At 38.1% G+C, this 18,237-nt stretch overlaps 1 protein-coding gene across 1 annotated transcript in view; it reads left to right on the top strand.

Annotated features, from left to right (window-relative positions):
- The window catches only part of LOC124776222 (luc7-like protein 3), a 148,204-nt gene extending 130,266 nt beyond the window's left edge, over positions 1 to 17,938 (top strand). Inside the window, exon 9 of the mRNA XM_047251077.1 lies at positions 17,201 to 17,938. The gene's annotated coding sequence lies outside the window, so the exon portion shown is untranslated. The remainder of the gene's footprint in view (positions 1 to 17,200) is intronic.
- Positions 17,939 to 18,237: the final 299 nt, after the last annotated feature.

An 18,237-nucleotide genomic window follows, 5' to 3' on the forward strand; every position in this document is an offset into this window, starting at 1 on the left:
AATATAGAAGTGCTTTTATGTATATAGATTGAAGCGGCGAGTGAAAATTTGCACCAAGGCCGGGAATTGAACCTGGGTCTCTTGCTTACTATGCAGATACACTAGCCACTAAACCACCTTGGCACAGCAGATAGCACAACCGCATGGCAGCTGTAGTGGAAGTGAGAATTTGGATGAAGGAGGAATGCATGCCAGGGTAATCCATGCAGTTGTGCAAACCACTGTGCCAAGGTGGCTTAGTGGCTAGAGCATCTGCGCAGTAAGCAGGAGACCCAGGTTTGATTCCCAGCCTTTGTACAAATTTTCACTTGCCGCTTCGGTCTGTATACATAGAAGTTCGTAGTCACTGCATGAGTGCAAATCACGTTTTTCATTGTTATATCAAATTGGTGCTGTTTGCATCAATATTGAAGTCATAAATATAACATTTGCTTTGAAGTAAACAAGTCATTAGGAAGCGTACAGTACACATTGATGGTTTAGTAATAGCATTTATGAACAAAGCTTAGTCAGAAACTGGAATGGACTGGAACAGTACAGTAACCATCTTCAAAGTTTTGAGACTTCGTCTTGGTTGTTATTGTATCTTGTCATATTTTTAAAGTAATCTTCCTTGAAATGATCGTATGGCATTGTTGTCTGGGAGGCCCCATTTGGGGGAGTTCGGCCCCCGAATTGCAAGTTCTTTTTAGGTGATGCCACATCGGCGACTTGTGTGCACTGCTACATCTATTCAAACCACTTGCTGAAGGCTTCATAATACTTTTTTTTTACAACATTATTAAAGCAAGCGTCATATGTAGGGACATCTGTTTCTGCAGACGCAAATCGATGACCTTAGTTTGGCGAACAGGAAGAAGTCATAAAGATAAATTGTAACTATAGGGTGGGTGAGACAGTGTCTGGACCCAAGACTTCTCATTGAAGTACTTAATTTTTTATGCCCAGTAAGCATTTATTTATTTTTTAGTACTCATCCATAGCTGAGGTCCCTTCTAAAGGGTTGGACAAATAGAAGCCTCCCGGAAAACATAATTCCAAGGGACAAAGAAACACAGTAGAGGAAAGGAAATACAGTACTAACCTGACTATAGCAGATGTTGAAAGTGACCACCATTGTTTTCTTGGCACTTTTGGGTCCTGGTCAGCAAGTTGCTAAAGGCAAAACAAAGCTGGACTGCTGGAATTGCTGCAGTCTCATCCAAAACGTTCTGGTGCAGTTCTGGAGGGTTGTTGCGATACCCCTTACACTTCAGAGCTCCCCACACAAAGTAATCACAAACTGACAGATCAGCTGACCTTGGTGGCAAGCAATGACCGCGATTAAACTGACCTCTGCTAACATCTCTGTTAGGCGTAAAGATTACATAAATGGGCTCAGAAGGTTAGCAAGTTGTGGGGTGGCTGCACCACCATGTTGGAAGTAACTGTAGATCTTTACCTTTGCTGTTCGTTAAGGTACATTCATGTCCAATTGTATCCATTCATCCGGGCCACTTTTATTTGCCGCACCCTGAACATCATGAAGAGTCACTGTCAAATGTTTTATAGCCACTATCTGTGGTATGTATCTTCACGGAGTACACTATACTGACCTGTTTGAGTAGGGAGCTGAAGTTGAAGGCTTCTGTCTCTCATACTAGCAGATGATGAAAGAGCCATAAAGTAAAGCAAGGTATCCTAGCAAATTTAAACTGCTTCAGATGTACACAGCTGTGTGTTGGACTGAGCATATGGAGCGAATGGCCCCCCTCATGCAGACAAGGCCTGGGGATACCTCTCACTGTGGTTCCCTACACAGTGAACTATTCCATGTACTTGGGTTGGTATAACATACTAGTAGCTCAGCTGGCTCACTTTCAGCTTAGCTGACACAGATTTTACACTAGTGTTACGTCACTAATAGAATTATGACCTAGAGAATGCCCTCATAAAAGCACCACCATTGAGGAACCTTCCTAAAAATTAAGGGATTTTTGACTACATTATTTATTCCCCTAAAAACCAATGCACATCTGCCTGTTAAAGTATCATTTATCTACCAACTTTTTGTGGTACTAAATTACAGAAAGTGGACATGCTATCAAGTGTTTTATTTCGTAAATATTTGAAGATTTAAGTTCTGATAGGATTCATTGCTGTCATTAGTCTATGAGATTTTTCTCCTCATCTATGTTTTTCTTGTTTTCTTTTATGGTTTAACAGTTCAGCTATACGAGCATGCTTATTACGTGCAGTTAGTAATCTACAACTACATACATATTCCATAAGCCATGATATGGTGCTTGCTGGAGGGTACCTTGTGCCACTGTTAGTAATTTCCTTTCCTGTTCTAGTCACAAATAGATCAAGGGAAAAACAGCTCTTTGTATGCCTCCATACAAGCTCAAATTTCTTGTTCCTTTGTGGTCCTTATGTGGTATATATGTTTGTGGTAGTTTGCTGAATGGAACTGAAAGTTGTGCAGTGGGATGTGAAGTGTGGAAAATATGATGGAGGTCTTGTTTATATGAGGAACCTTCTAATTGATGTAGATTCAGTTTTTGTTTGATATGGATTCTATGTGACAGTGTGTGTTTGTTACCTGTGTTTCTGTGAAGTCTGCAGAGATTTGATTTCAATGAAGAACATCACAGTTCCTGGCTATAAAAAGCTTAATTCATGACGTTATCACATTGTGATTGATAGACAAAATATTTTCAGATTTCCAGTCAGATTGATAGTTCCATATTTATTAATGACCATAATCATATTCTATAGTGCTTACTACCAGGACTCCAGCCATGAATGTGTGTGTGTGTGTGTGTGTGTGTGTGTGTGTGTGTGTGTGTGTGTGTGTGTGTGTGTGTGTGTGTGTTTAATTCCTTCATGATAAATGATAAGGCCGACAAAATGCACTTTTAAATATGACTCGTCTTTCCAAGAGCAGAGCGTATGCAGAAATAGTGTATGTGTAAACATTAGACAAGAGATAGTCCCAAGAGTAATAACTTTCGAACATCCCACAAAGCATATGTACTTTGTACTGACTGAATGAAATTCATAATGCCTTTTCACAACTGTGTTTTACTTTGGTTCTTTTGGGTTCTCTCACTCCTTTAAATGTCTTGAAAAGAATTTCATGGTTTCCATGCCATGAAATCTTGCGTACAGGTGATGGAGGACACTACATTTGCCTAGTGCACCTGCCCAAATGATATATTCCTCTACATCATGGTTTTTCAGTGTGTGAGTTGGAACAAGAAACTTGTGAAATACCCTTGCATCTACCTTCTGAATCTCTCTAAGTTTTGCTGCCAGCTCATCAGATACATGACTTAAACTTGTAATTTAAATGTAGTTTTTTTGTTCTGTCAAATCTTGTCTAGTTAATGGAAAACATCTCTTGCAGTAAATTTCTGTGTTGGGTATCAGCATTAGCATGTAAGGAATTTTGAGGTAATCACCTCCTTCATTACACATTGTTTTTGTTGTTCGGTACAGAACAGTTTGCAGATATATGAAGTAAATAGAGACCATTGTTTCATTATTCATTATTTGCAAATATATTATGTGACCAAAATTAAAGTTCAATCCCGTCTCCAGCCATCCTGATTTAGGTTTTCCGTGATTTCCCTAAATCGTTTCAGGCAAATGCCGGGATGGTTCCTTTGAAAGGGCACGGCCGATTTCCTTCCCAATCCTTCCCTAACCCGAGCTCGCGCTCCGTCTCTAATGACCTCGTTGTCGACGGGACGTTAAACACTAACCACCACCACCACCAAAATTAAAAAAAAGACAAAGTGGGCAACAATCATTTATTTTTCACTTTCTTGTTCATCATTTCTCTTTTAAATTATTCTTAGAAATTATTTTATATTGTGGAAAGGATTTTCAAAGTGGTTGCTTTGATGATCCATTACTATGCAGTGATAAAAAAAACATGCCACAATGGTTTGGACTAAATGTTGGCCAGTGTTCAGGAGTTGATTTTATGAAGATGGATGACACCTGTTGTATGCATTTCTGTATTGTTGGAGATTGATGCTATAATTTTGTTCATTGTCAAGCTATTAGTGTCCCCTATATCTAAATATGAAAATTGAAAAATGGAAATTTTATGTCATACTAGTTGCGCGTGAAAACCTGATTAGCAGCAAATTTGGATTTTAGCCAGCAGCAACTTGAGAAATGTTTCATGCATTAACTAAATGCAATTCGTAGTGAGCTTAGGAAAGAGAAGATAAAAAATATAAAAATGTAACAGATACATACATAGTAAATTATTCAGAGAAGTTCTTCCATATTTGTTTTATCTTTTTGTACATATTTCTTTTCTTTTCTACAATCACCAAAGAATGGTACTGTAGTACTTACAAAGCTCAAAATTTATTAAAGTCTTCTTATATTCATTTTTTGTTGATCATTCCCCAACAGCCAAAGCTTATACTGTTGGGTCACTTTATTTTGCTGTGATACTCTTACAGCTTTCATTTATTATTTACTTCTTAGAATGTCACATTCTGTTTTCATATCTGATATTCGAAATGTTTTTCGTAGTCCACATGATTTTTACTTCTTGTTGATTTTTGAAAAATTCCTCTCCCACCATTTGAAAGTATTTCACAAAAGTAATCACAATATATATGCTCTCCATTTCTGTTATTTAGTGGGATTATTTTGTTTTGCATTAATTGCTTAGCTCACAGAAAACAGACTGCTGGAAACTTGGAAATTCTCTCCCAGCTAATTTCTTTCTTGTGTGAGATAAAACTGTTTGTCAAGTGATTGTTTAGTGTATGTGATTATTACCAGACTATGAACAGCACTAAGTTTCATGAATACTGTATATATTTTTGAATTTAGTATGTGTTGTTATTCGTGTTAGATCCACTAACAACAATTTTAAGCATTGAGAATGCAGAAGTTAGTTAAAGATGTACATGTTTCCCATATTTATTGAAAAACTTGTTTATTGATCACCCCTCACACCTACCTTAATTCCACTTCCATAATAGCCGAGGAGAATATATTAGATGTGCATGGGAAAGAATAAGCCACACTCCGATACCTTGCCTCCAACATTATACTCTCATACTTAATATTGTGCAGTTGTAATTTCATTTGTGTTTGAATTGACTGTTTGCATTACGAAGTCAACAATCCTGTGTAGATAAAATTACAATGGAAGAGACTACTATAAAATACATGTTTTGTACCAATAAAGTAACGTAGTGAATTTGTGGGGATAGTGATGTAAGGAGTTTGTTAGTTTTGACTGATTGATAGTGTAACATTTACTCCACTAGCAATGCTGTCCGCTCAGCCTGCTTGTGATTCGTTGGTTGGCTTAGAGCCTGCTGGTGTAAACATCTTCAGGATTTTACTCATTTCCAGGTGATCTCTAGCTACTATAGTTTAAGGATCTCATTTATTGCGTGGTTTATTTGTGACAACATTTAAGATAGCAAATGTTTAATTACTTAATATTAAATATTTTATTTTAGGCAGATAATGCATATAGTTATATTAATTACGTGCTTTTAGGATTTCTGAAACACTTTCTGGCAAGCAGCACCAGTGGAAAAATCTATCTTGGTATACGTAATTATCACTATGAACTTGTTTTTGAAATAATTCCCAAAAACTATTCACTGTGTGTTTAAATGTCTTAATGCTTCTTTGTTAAATTGTTTGAAAGTTGAGCACAAAATATAAAAGGATTCATTGTTGTTGGCACGAAGTGCCTAAATTAACTGTATGTAATGAATAAACTGTTAAAAATGGTTTCATCCTGCATCAAAGGTAAATGATGACCTATTAAAACCAGTTCACACTGTGTGAAAATAGCAGTTAATCGTGTGCAAGTGTAAAAAAACTGTTTGTGTTGCCACAGTTGTGGCCAACATAAAATTTCAACTACCATCATATCAAAACAGTTTTATTTTGTGCTTGAATTTAATTTGATAGATTTTCTTTGTGGCTGTTATGGCACTGTTTCAAAATGTTCACATAATTGTCGAAGATAAACTGATACAGGAAATATTAAAAAATTAAGAGTTTTAATCTCTACTGAAATGAAAGCAAAATCAGAGGGAAATAGTTGTCCATTTTATAATTCCATTTATGATTCCTGCATCTCTTGCAAAGTCCCTTAATTTCTCAACCATAGGGTTGTGCCATGTACAAATTTGATTTCATATCCTCCTGCATTAAGAGTTTTATTAAACTTTTCCTGGGGCCTCTTAATAGTAGGACTGTGTAGTATCTGCTACTGGAGTTTCTGGAGCATTTAAATAACACTCTTGCAGTCACTAAACGTGACTATGCCACAACATGCTCCATTTCATTAGATATTTTCTATCTCTTCTATGAAACCAAACTGGTAAGGCCCCCAGACTGATAAGCAGTACCCAAGAATCTGTTGAATGAGTGTTTTGTGAGCCACTGCTTTCGTGGATGAAGAACGTTTCCTTCACATTCTGCGAATAGCTTCTTCTGGTAATTACTGGTACCAGTGATTTATCATTTATAATGTAAGGGAACAGTAATAGACCCCCTTGCCTATTTATGTGCAGTATAATACATTTCTTTACTTTTATGGTCACAGTCAACTGCCAGATTCTGCACCAATTGTTGAACCTTTGCAGATCCTCTTTCATTTCACTACAGTCTTCTGAGGTTTCTACTTTCCTATAGACAACAGCAATGGTTCACAAATAGCCTCCCAGAATTTCCAATGTTATCCACTAGACCATTTATGTATTACGCATATAGTAAACAGTACCAACCCTATATCACACTCGGATTACTGTTGAAATTACTTTTACACTTGTTGATTTAGTCCCCTGAAAAACAAGGTGATCAGTGCTATGTACTAGGAGACCCTGAATCCAGTCATAAATGTTGTCCAATATTTGGTTCACCAAACTACTGTGCAGAACTGTTTCGAATTCCTCCTGGAAGCAGAGGATCACAGCATCGTGCGCTGTTTCTCAAGGATAGACAGAGCAAGCTGAGTTTTGGAAAGTGTCTGGCTGTGAAATACTTGTTGGTATTTACAGTTTACAAGTCATTTTCATTCTCCAGATATGTTATGATTCAAGAGCATAAAACATGTTCTTCAGTTCTGCAACAGATCAGTATTAATATATAATTATGTGCATCTGTCAGATGAACCTTTTTGGAAACAGGAATGAATTTTGCCTCCTTCAGTAGCCTGGTACTCTTCGTTATTCCAGTGACCTACAACAAACTGCTTCTAGAAGGGGAGCAAGTTCTTATGCATAATTTCTATTCCTCAATCACTTATGTTAATATCTGCCATTTGAGAGTTTGTGCAATGACCAAAAAGGACAAATCGTATTACACTTTTCCACAGTGAAGCATTTTTGAAAGACTGAATTCAGTATTTGACCTCCTCTATGTCATCTGCTTTGGCACCAGTATGATCACTGAGAGACTAGATTATTTTGACTGGCTTTTGACTTAATCTAAGGCCAACACTTCTTAAAATCTGTGGTCAGTTCAGTTAGCAAAATTGTACTTTTGGATTCATTGAATGCTTCTTGCATTGCATTTGTTATTGCTAATTCTTGACGTGGCTTAAATCTGTGAGGCAGCTCTCTTTGTTTTCGTAGCAACTTTGTAAAAGGGCTCGATCAACAGTAGGTCTTTACCATACCTCACAATCATCCATTTGTGCTCCATGTCTTCATTCCCAGCACTAAATATTTGATCTGACAGATTGGCTGCTCTGTAATTTGTTTTACAGCATCCAATAAAAATGTTTTCCTACCTTAAGACACCTTATAACACCTGTAGTAATTGATGCTATAACAATCTCATGATCACTGATGCCCTTTTTATGTTAAATGATTCAAAATTTGTATATGTTAGTCACTGAGGGCTTTAAGATGTTACAATCTCGACTTAGTTCTCTAACTCCGTCAAACATTTTTCAGAAATAAATGTTCAGAACAATCTCTCACTAATCCATGTTCTTGACATTACTTTTAATGATGTGACTGTCACCTTCTTTTGCTGACAGATTAAAGTGTCACCCTATTACAGTCATCTGATCAGGAAACTTATCCATTATATTCTCCAGGATTTCTCTAAAGTAACCTACCATTACAGGTTCTACAGCAGCTGGTATATAAAAGCACCTGATTATCGTGTTTGACCTGTCATTAATGCTTACCATCACCCAGATTATTTTACTATCTATTTAGGTGGCCCTACACTTATCCAACCAATAGCATATGCCGAGAACGCCACATCCAAGATTGTCACACCATACTTTGAGACATGGTTAGACCTTCCAATTTTCTCCAGACTAGAGGGTCACAATCATTGATTATACATGTGTGATGCTGCAGATAGTGCTCCATGCTTACATCCTGCGAACTGTGTAAAAGAACTGAGGGTGACCTCAGAACCTAGATGGCAAGCATCATTTGTACCAACATGAGCTATGATTTGCAGCCAGTTGCAAGTAGTATTTTACTCATTATTAAAGGTTCCGCCTTTTATGCAAAACACTGTTTTTTCTTGTTACCCAAACATGTTTTGGCTTCTCTGTGCCATCATCAGTGGGTTTTGTTTATTGAAAAACTGTAAAAAGTGTATGTATTTTAGGTTGTAACTGGTCTAACAAACTGAAGCCGAAAGACAAGTTTATATATACACTCCTGGAAATTGAAATAAGAACACCGTGAATTCATTGTCCCAGGAAGGGGAAACTTTATTGACACATTCCTGGGGTCAGATACATCACATGATCACACTGACAGAACCACAGGCACATAGACACAGGCAACAGAGCATGCACAATGTTTGCACTAGTACAGTGTATATCCACCTTTCGCAGCAATGCAGGCTGCTACTCTCCCATGGAGACGATCGTAGAGATGCTGGATGTAGTCCTGTGGAACGGCTTGCCATGCCATTTCCACCTGGCGCCTCAGTTGGACCAGCGTTCGTGCTGGACGTGCAGACCGCGTGAGATGACGCTTCATCCAGTCCCAAACATGCTCAATGGGGGACAGATCCGGAGATCTTGCTGGCCAGGGTAGTTGACTTACACCTTCTAGAGCACGTTGGGTGGCACGGGATACATGCGGACGTGCATTGTCCTGTTGGAACAGCAAGTTCCCTTGCCGGTCTAAGAATGGTAGAACGATGGGTTTGATGACGGTTTGGATGTACCGTGCACTATTCAGTGTCCCCTCGACGATCACCAGTGGTGTACGGCCAGTGTAGGAGATCGCTCCCCACACCATGATGCCGGGTGTTGGCCCTGTGTGCCTCGGTCGTATGCAGTCCTGATTGTGGCGCTCACCTGCACGGCGCCAAACACGCTTACGACCATCATTGGCACCAAGGCAGAAGCGACTCTCATCGCTGAAGACGACACGTCTCCATTCGTCCCTCCATTCACGCCTGTCGCGACACCACTGGAGGCGGGCTGCACGATGTTGGGGTGTGAGCGGAAGACGGCCTAACGGTGTGCGGGACCGTAGCCCAGCTTCATGGAGACGGTTGCGAATGGTCCTCGCCGATACCCCAGGAGCAACAGTGTCCCTAATTTGCTGGGAAGTGGCGGTGCGGTCCCCTACGGCACTGCGTAGGATCCTACGGTCTTGGCGTGCATCCGTGCATCACTGCGGTCCGGTCCCAGGTCGACGGGCACGTGCACCTTCCGCCGACCACTGGCGACAACATCGATGTACTGTGGAGACCTCACGCCCCACGTGTTGAGCAATTCGGCGGTACGTCCACACGGCCTCCCGCATGCCCACTATACGCCCTCGCTCAAAGTCCGTCAACTGCACATACGGTTCACGTCCACGCTGTCGCGGCATGCTACCAGTGTTAAAGACTGCGATGGAGCTCCGTATGCCACGGCAAACTGGATGACACTGACGGCGGCGGTGCACAAATGCTGCGCAGCTAGCGCCATTCGACGGCCAACACCGCGGTTCCTGGTGTGTCCGCTGTGCCGTGCGTGTGATCATTGCTTGTACAGCCCTCTCGCAGTGTCCGGAGCAAGTATGGTGGGTCTGACACACCGGTGTCAATGTGTTCTTTTTTCCATTTCCAGGAGTGTATATACAATTATGACAGCGGGTCATCTGCAAACCATACATTGTAAATGTGAATTTTATCTGCAAGTTAACACATCACTTAATTTTTTTAAATGTGATATTGGTGTGGCAAAAGTTTTGCATATATGCTTATTAATGTAATGTATTTGATTTAAAAAAAATATTTTGTGTATATATCTGTTAATGTAATAACAAGTATATACACAAAACATTTGACATAGCAAAATCTCATTTTTTTAAATCAAAGGCTGTCTTAATTCACAGATAAAATTAACATTTACGTCATTTGGTTTGCAGATGACAAGTTATCAGTGCAGGACACCAAACAGATGGTTCTGCAAAATCATATGACATACAATCAAAGTATGGACAAAAACTTCCTGTAGTCCTCATTTTGTTAGGCTGCTTACAACCTAAAATATGTTGATTTCTACAGTTTTTCAGTAAACATAACACACTGATGATGGCGCAGAGGTGATGAAACATGTTTGGAAAACAAGAAAAAACAGTGTTTTGCATAAAAGCCGGAACCTGTATCCAATAAATTTAACAACAAACATAGACAAAAGTCCAAAAGACAAATACAGGCATATAGTATGTTCAGAAGCTGCCAATAGTCTCTCTTTCCCGTCTTCGACAACACCATTTGGTAAACATTTGAAGTACTCATTGGCCTTCATTTGTGATGTGCCAGTTATTTCTCTAAAGGGCTCCATTACCCATCTAACATTGGTGCTCCCAATTGCCAGTGTGTCCACTCTGATCTTGTGTGGACTTGCTATGAAAATCTACCTGGGCCCAGATATGAAGCATCCTGTGCTGGCTCAGATATGTTATCAGCATAGGGCAGCACTTAGTACCTACCGAGAGAATGTAAGCGGACAGCTGTGCTCTCTGATTTTGAATTCTCCTTCTGCTCTGAGAAAAGAAATCCACTATTCACTCAGCAAGTGAGGATAAATTTCTTACCTTGCTCATTGGTATGTGGTGCAATGTTGGAGATATCAGCAACACTAGAGTGTCACAACTTTCGCTAAAGTGCTCAAACATTGCTACAACTTGAGCTGTGGCCTGAAGCCTGTTGATCTTGTTTGTGGCTACTACCTTTTTCCAGACAATGGCCAATTCCCCTCATGTCCACACTCACAAACACCACAGTCCCTATCCATGTCTCATTATACAAAACTATATAATAATAATACAAAAATGTGTCAACCAAAGTAGTCAGAAAATGAGAAGTGCAAAAGATAGAAAAAATAAGCAGTGGAACACCCCAATGGTGATTCTATAAATGGCATAAATCTCAGCTATGGTGTCGTCTGGACATACTGAAGACGATACTGCTAATCCCTGTCAAGGAAAACCACAAGCTCCAATTTTAGTACAGATGCACTAAACACAGCTGAACTGCACACAAGCCACATGCATATATCAGTAGGCTGCTTAACAACAATCAGACTGTCCTATTGTGGTGCTGTTGATAGTAGAAATCTACACAATTAAAAGTATGAAACACACAAAATATAAACAAGGAAAATAGTTATTTTTGTCAATTGTAGTAACAACCCTCATCATTAAATGAGCCCTGCTTTGGAGATAACCAGTATGGTCAATCACGTAAGCAAAATATAGAAGTCAGAGGTTGGGGAAGAATAAGCACCAAACTTCAGTTGGCACGAATAATGTGAAGAAGTGTAGCTTGAGTGCAGTAGTGAAGTTTGTAAGACAGTCATGACAAAACTACCTGTATATCATTCCTAACTTGTTTGGCTGGTAAATGTGTGAAGAACATCATGCACACTGCCAGCAAATATCAGATAAGTGGAACAGAGTAGAGACTTACTTTTGAAACCATTAACTCACTAATAAAGTTCAGGGACAAGGCAGCTCTTTTGTCCTCTTTTTTTATTTTTGGAGACACATTGAAGTATGACAAGTCAAATGATTTGCATAAATGCACAGACTTTCTTCTCCTTGTGATGCATATGGAAAGGAATGGTCCTTGGCATTTGGAAAATAATGGTTGGTTGTTATCATAGCCGTTTAGTTTGTGCACTAACAGAATTAGGAGGAAAAAGACATAAACCATTCATCAATACAAAAGTGATGTTTGTACTTGAATAGTTGCACAGAGATTAATTAACCTGACTTAAGATAGTTAAGATGATATGGGAATTCACCAGAATAATAATTTATTTCTATAATAATGGTATTAAGAGAAATGTGCTAGAGAAAAATAAAAAATGAAAGCTTGGGTTTCCATTGGCATAGCATTCCAACGGAAATGTTATGTAATTTCTTATGGGAATGTGTTTTTCATATTTAGGGTCTAAGTTAGACTGATGTTTCTCATAACAGAGGAGGAAGTCACTTTGTAAGAAAAGGTTATCAAATTTTTTAGGCAGCTTTAGTTTACTTCTCACTTTTAATCTATGTAAAATTTTTGAAAACATTATCAGCAATCCTATATATTAATATGATAATTTAGAAAAAAGTCTTGATCGCAAATTTCTTTTAATCGGAGTGACCGGTTTCAATCCTTAAGGATCATCTTCAAACTCCAAAACGGCAGGTGGACTTCCATGAAGAAACATGCGCCGACCCACGACACTGAACTGACTGCTCTCTGCACCAGTTCAGCATTGTGGGGCGGTGCAGCTTGCTCCATGGAAGTCCACCTGCCATTCTGGAGTCTGAAGATGATCCTTAAGGATTGAAACAGGTCACTCTGATCAAAAGAAATTTGTGATCAAGACTGTTTTTTAATTATCATTAACCTATTTCTCCATCTATTGCTTAAGGATGACATTACGTTCCTACTTTCCAGTCTCCTGTCTTCTTACATTTTTAATCATTATTAACACCACTTACACAACTTGACATGCACTTTGTTACTTGCTCAGGACGATTACACTTCAGATATTTAACATGCAAGCCACACTAGTATGTATTGTGTATCACTTGACCTGCTTACCACCCTCACTCATCCCAAACTGATTCCAATTACATTCCCTCTAAAAATCACTTCATGCTTCATTTCACTATTAGCCTGTAATAGTGATGTAATGCACTCAGTAATTGTAAAACAACTCATTCACAGAAGACTGCATTCTACGAGGGTGGTTTGAAAAGTTCGCAGAGTCTGATAGAAAAAAAGTACTTACTTCACTGAAACTTTTCTAATTTCTCCTTGTAGATTAATGCACTTGGTCTAACGATGTTCCAGTGCCTTGATCCCATCTCAAAAATGAGTTTCCTCCAGGCCTGCAAAATAGTTGTCAACTCCGGTAATCAATTCTTCGTTTGAAGTGAATCTTCGACCACCGAGAAAAATTTTCAGTTTTGGGAAGAGATGGAAGTCTGACGGAGCTGTATCAGGTGAATAAAGACAGGTGTGGCAATAATTCATACATTAGTTCGTGTAATTTTGCCATGTTGACAGCACGTGTGCGGGCGCGCATTGTCTTGATGGAAGATGACTTTCTTCCTTGCTAAACCAGACCTTTTTTCACGTATCTTTTGTTGCAATTTGTCCAGGAAGTTAACATAATATTTTCTAGTAATTGTTTGCCCAGTTGGGAGATAATCTACAAACAGAATCCCCTTCGCATCCCAGAACACTGATTCCGTGACCTTTCCCGCCAAAGGAATTGTCTTTGCTTTCGTTGGTGGTGCAGAATCAGGTTGTTCCCACTCCTTTGACTGTTGTTTTGTCTGTGGGGTATAGTATTGCATCCAATTTTCATCTGTGGTCACAAACTGACACAGAAAATCTTGTTAGTTTCTCCTAAAATGGGCCAAACATTGTTCCGATATGTCCATCTCATGCATTTGTGATCCATCGTCAAGAGTCGTGGTACCCATCTTGCAGGTAATTTTTTCATTTCTAATTCTTCAGTTAAAATGTGATACACCGTTTCAGATGACATCTGGCAAGTGTGAGCAATTTCACGCACTTTCAATCAGCGATCCTCCAAGACCACTTTGCGCACTTTTGTAATGAGTTCTGGAGTAGTGACACATCTTGGTCAACCACTGGGCAGATCATCATCCAAGCTGTCCCAACCAAATTTAAATTCATTTGTCCTATTGGCAACAGTGGGATATGAAGGAGCATTCCCCCAGTGTAATCTGGAAATCGGCATGAATGTCCTTTGCTTTCATACCTTTCTTTACGAAGTACTTAATTACTGCTCAAATCACGATTCCCCCCCCCCCCTCCCCCCATCTTTGGAAATCACTACACAGGAACAACAATAGAGCCATGTTACCACCACAATTCTCTTCTAAGATCACGGACATGGCACGTGTTTAAAGACAACAGCCCAATGAATATCACATGGACAACTCGTTGCGCTATCGCTGACATCTTGTGGTGATTCCGAGAGCTTTTAAAGCCACCCTCGTAAATATTGCTCCCTTCATGAAACATGACGAAGGTTATTTTATGGGTTGTGGACATTTATGCAATAAAAGCTTTACATTTCCTCATTATCACCAAAAAATTTGAAAATGGTGAACATTAAAATTGAGTTAATAGAAGCCTTTCATCACTACTGCGAAAATTAGTAATGCAAAGCTAACTTTTTGTATAATGTGTTGTTAAGCAATTCATAACCGTAGAAAAGAAGTTGAGCATCTTGGCTTAGCTTTCGATCTTGTTCCTGTTTATAGCAAGCTTGCACATACTGTATTTGTCCCTCATTCCGGAAGATTGAGGTAGATGTTGCATGGAAAATTATTATATGACATCATATTGCAGCTCTCTTCATACTGAGTACATAAAGTACATTGTTTATTATGTTGAACAAGTTTAATCTTTCTTGAAGTAATTAACTGGAGAACATATAGTAAAAAAGTGTACAGTTTTGTGGCAACAGACATACTGTAACTTTAGAAAATCCAGTAGGGAATAATAATAATATTATGAAAAGGATAGATTGCTACTCATCATATAGTGGAGATGTTGAGTCAGAGATAGGCACAACAAAAAGACAGTCAAACAAGTAAGCTTTCAGCCAAAGGGTCGTGTTTGGGGGGGGGGGGGGGGGGGGTAGTGTTTAATTTGGAAGAAGGCATTTTGACCAAAAGCTTACTTGTCAGTCTTTCTGTTGCACCTTTCTGTGGCTCAACATCTCTGCTACACAGTGAGAAGCCATCTATCCTTTTCATAATACCAAAGTGCTGTAACTTTAGCCAGAAGTAAAACTACAACATTTTCTCATGCATGTTAATATTGTGTGATAACAGGTTTGGCAGTAAATGAAAACTGAAATGAATTCCCTTCTTAAATCTTCATTGAGGTTAGCTGTCTGTCAGTGTGGTCGTTTGTCATAACTAACTTCAGTTGTGCCATGTATTGTATGAGAGCACATATGTTTTAAATCATTAATTTCATCTCTCCGCTAACATTGTCATTCTAGCTTTTGTGTTTGCTCCCATGATAAATCTCACTACTGCTGTAGCCAGTTGCATTCAGGAGCCTCAGAATTTTTGTTAAAAGAATGATTTGAACAGATTCCTCCTTGAAAGTTTTTTAGTGGCAGTTTAACAAAATTACAGCTTATTCCCTCACTTGTCACAGTAGTTCACTTTGAGACTGCAGTACTATTGTTTTTTGCCACAGTTAGTGTGAATATTATGTTGAGTGCCCTGGTATCTAACGATTACACATTTTCTACTTTTGCCTTTTGTACTGGGCACATTAAAGACAGTATAAACAAAATCTGCTCTAATTTTGTTAGTCAGAAGACAGGATGACGGGTGGAATTCCGTGACTGTTTATGTCCATTGTGCTGACCTCGTAATACATTGTAGCAAGATTTAAGCAGTGGTACATACTCAAGTGAATCACAGAAAAGCTGTTTGAAGTATCTTTAAAACTGCGCCATTTTGCTGTAGATTTGTTACAGAATGAAATAAAAATTAACAAGCATCTGGTTAAATGTTAGAGTGAGAAATATGATATTTAGTAACCATGATGCTCTTTCATACTACAAAAGTACACTTGAGTGCTGTAATCTATTTGTTGAAACAACAGAATTTTTAAAGTAATGTCTGCATTGCCAGAAAGTGTGATCAGAATCCTAATATATATTTACAAATAAATCATTTGGGGTAGTTCTGCTATTTTATTGCAGCAGATTAGGCATGGAAAATAACTACTATGACATCATATCCAGCGCAATTGTGTGGGGACAATTTCATCTTCATTGTATCCCCTTATCCCCACAAATGGTGTGTTAATGAAAGGATTCATTTAGAGGTATTTATATTTTTTCAAGCAGGATTTGTATATCATAGTTAACTTTGATTCTCACACATAAACACATGAAAAATGCATGTGTTTTTGTGTATTAAATGACTGCAAACTTGGCAATGAAAAACTGTTATTTTGCTATTTTTTACATTAATAAAAAATAAATATGATTGGAAATATATAAACAGTTTCCAGTTAGTAATGTGTTCATTCATAAATTCAGCTGTAAAAATATAGAGAAGTTATCCCACTTTATATTGTGATTCATTGCAGAAGTTAAAATTTGATTTGAAACATAATGAACTTTATTGCCTTGTTGCTGCAGTTACATGTTATAGTTGATTATTAAGTTTGAGATGGTGTAATGTTTTGACAGTAATAATAAGCAATGTAATAAGTGAGAAAAACAGTAAACTTGTAACTGGACTGACCATACATGCAAGGCATAGGTATTTTAGTGAAGTGACACTGCACTAATCTCTGTCTTATGATTGGTGATACTGAATACTCAGAATACAGTTGTTTGTTAGCTGAATTTAAAGTGTACTTTTAAACTTCAATGTTGCTTGATATTACACGCATGCACACGTGGTAATGATAATTGTACTTAATTTGCAGTTAGCTCAGAATCCCTAAAATGAGTAATTTGCTTATTCAGTTACTCATATAATGGTGTAAAATGCACATTCACAAAACTTCAGATGTCTACAGTGAATAATTGCAGCAATATTCTTATTTCCAAAGTAAATATTGTGCTTCTGTCAGTTCCTCGCACCATCTTGAACCAAGTGTGCTGATAAATATAAGATATTGTGATATCTATGACTAAAAGCTGTAATATTACTTCTTTCAGTCACATAAAAAGGGTATGCTGTCTACAGTGTACTCAAGAAGCAGTGTCAATATCCTTGCAAGCAGGAGTACAGAGCTATATTTGATTGAAGATCTTGGTCTCTCACTGTGTCAGCACAACCTGGCGATGTTCTGTTTGGAAATGTTTCTCTTGGAATCTTCAAGATGTCATCCCAAATGCAAGGTGATCTTTATTTATAAGCATCCTTCTTTTGTTATTGCTACTGGCTCTGAATATTAAAAATCACATTCCCCTAGTGTCCAGTCATTTACATTAACTGGTTTATATGAATTTGTAAGATTAATAAATTGTGGTTAACTGAATGTATTACATCACTACTCACTTTCAGTAAATGACAGCATTATCTTTGTAATCATTGTAATAGTTCATCATTCATCATGCATTTGTGTATGTTACTGAGAAGTGAGTAGTGTCTTGATATGGAGGCAGCAAATGTAATTTTGTTACTCCCAAGTAAAATGTGATAATATCAAATGAGCAGAAAATATGCAACAAGCAGACCACCATATTGCTGGAACTGCTGTAATTTGCTGCATGACTACAGCTTCTTTTATCATTGTTTTGATGCCACCTGGATATCCATTTTGATAAGGTATGTTTGAAGCATCTTTAATGTTTTAGAATGAAATTACTTTTTATACAAATGATGATTCATAGTGATGAGTTACAAGAATTGTAAAATTATGTTATGGAAAGGAAATAAATTCTTGAACATCAGGAGTATTCTTTTTATTGTTGGAATCTTGTTATTTCTTTCATTTGAAACCCATGATTCTTTTATCATCAGACAGGATTAAAATTTCAGTAATATCTGTCAAACTAACAGTCAGATGTGGTCAGTAAGATGTGTACATAATGTTTATCTCTCATGTGGGTCATGTTGTTATTTGACATGCCTGCAAAATAATCCTCTCTGTCTTGTTTTAAGGGAGATGACATGATGATATTATAAATACCAAGGTTGTGTGGTTGATAGTATCTGTCAAAAAGTTTATTTAGCATTCCTTCAAATAGAC

Source organism: Schistocerca piceifrons, chromosome 2, assembly GCF_021461385.2.
Source record: "Schistocerca piceifrons isolate TAMUIC-IGC-003096 chromosome 2, iqSchPice1.1, whole genome shotgun sequence".
NCBI classification, from domain to species: Eukaryota; Metazoa; Arthropoda; class Insecta; order Orthoptera; family Acrididae; genus Schistocerca; species Schistocerca piceifrons.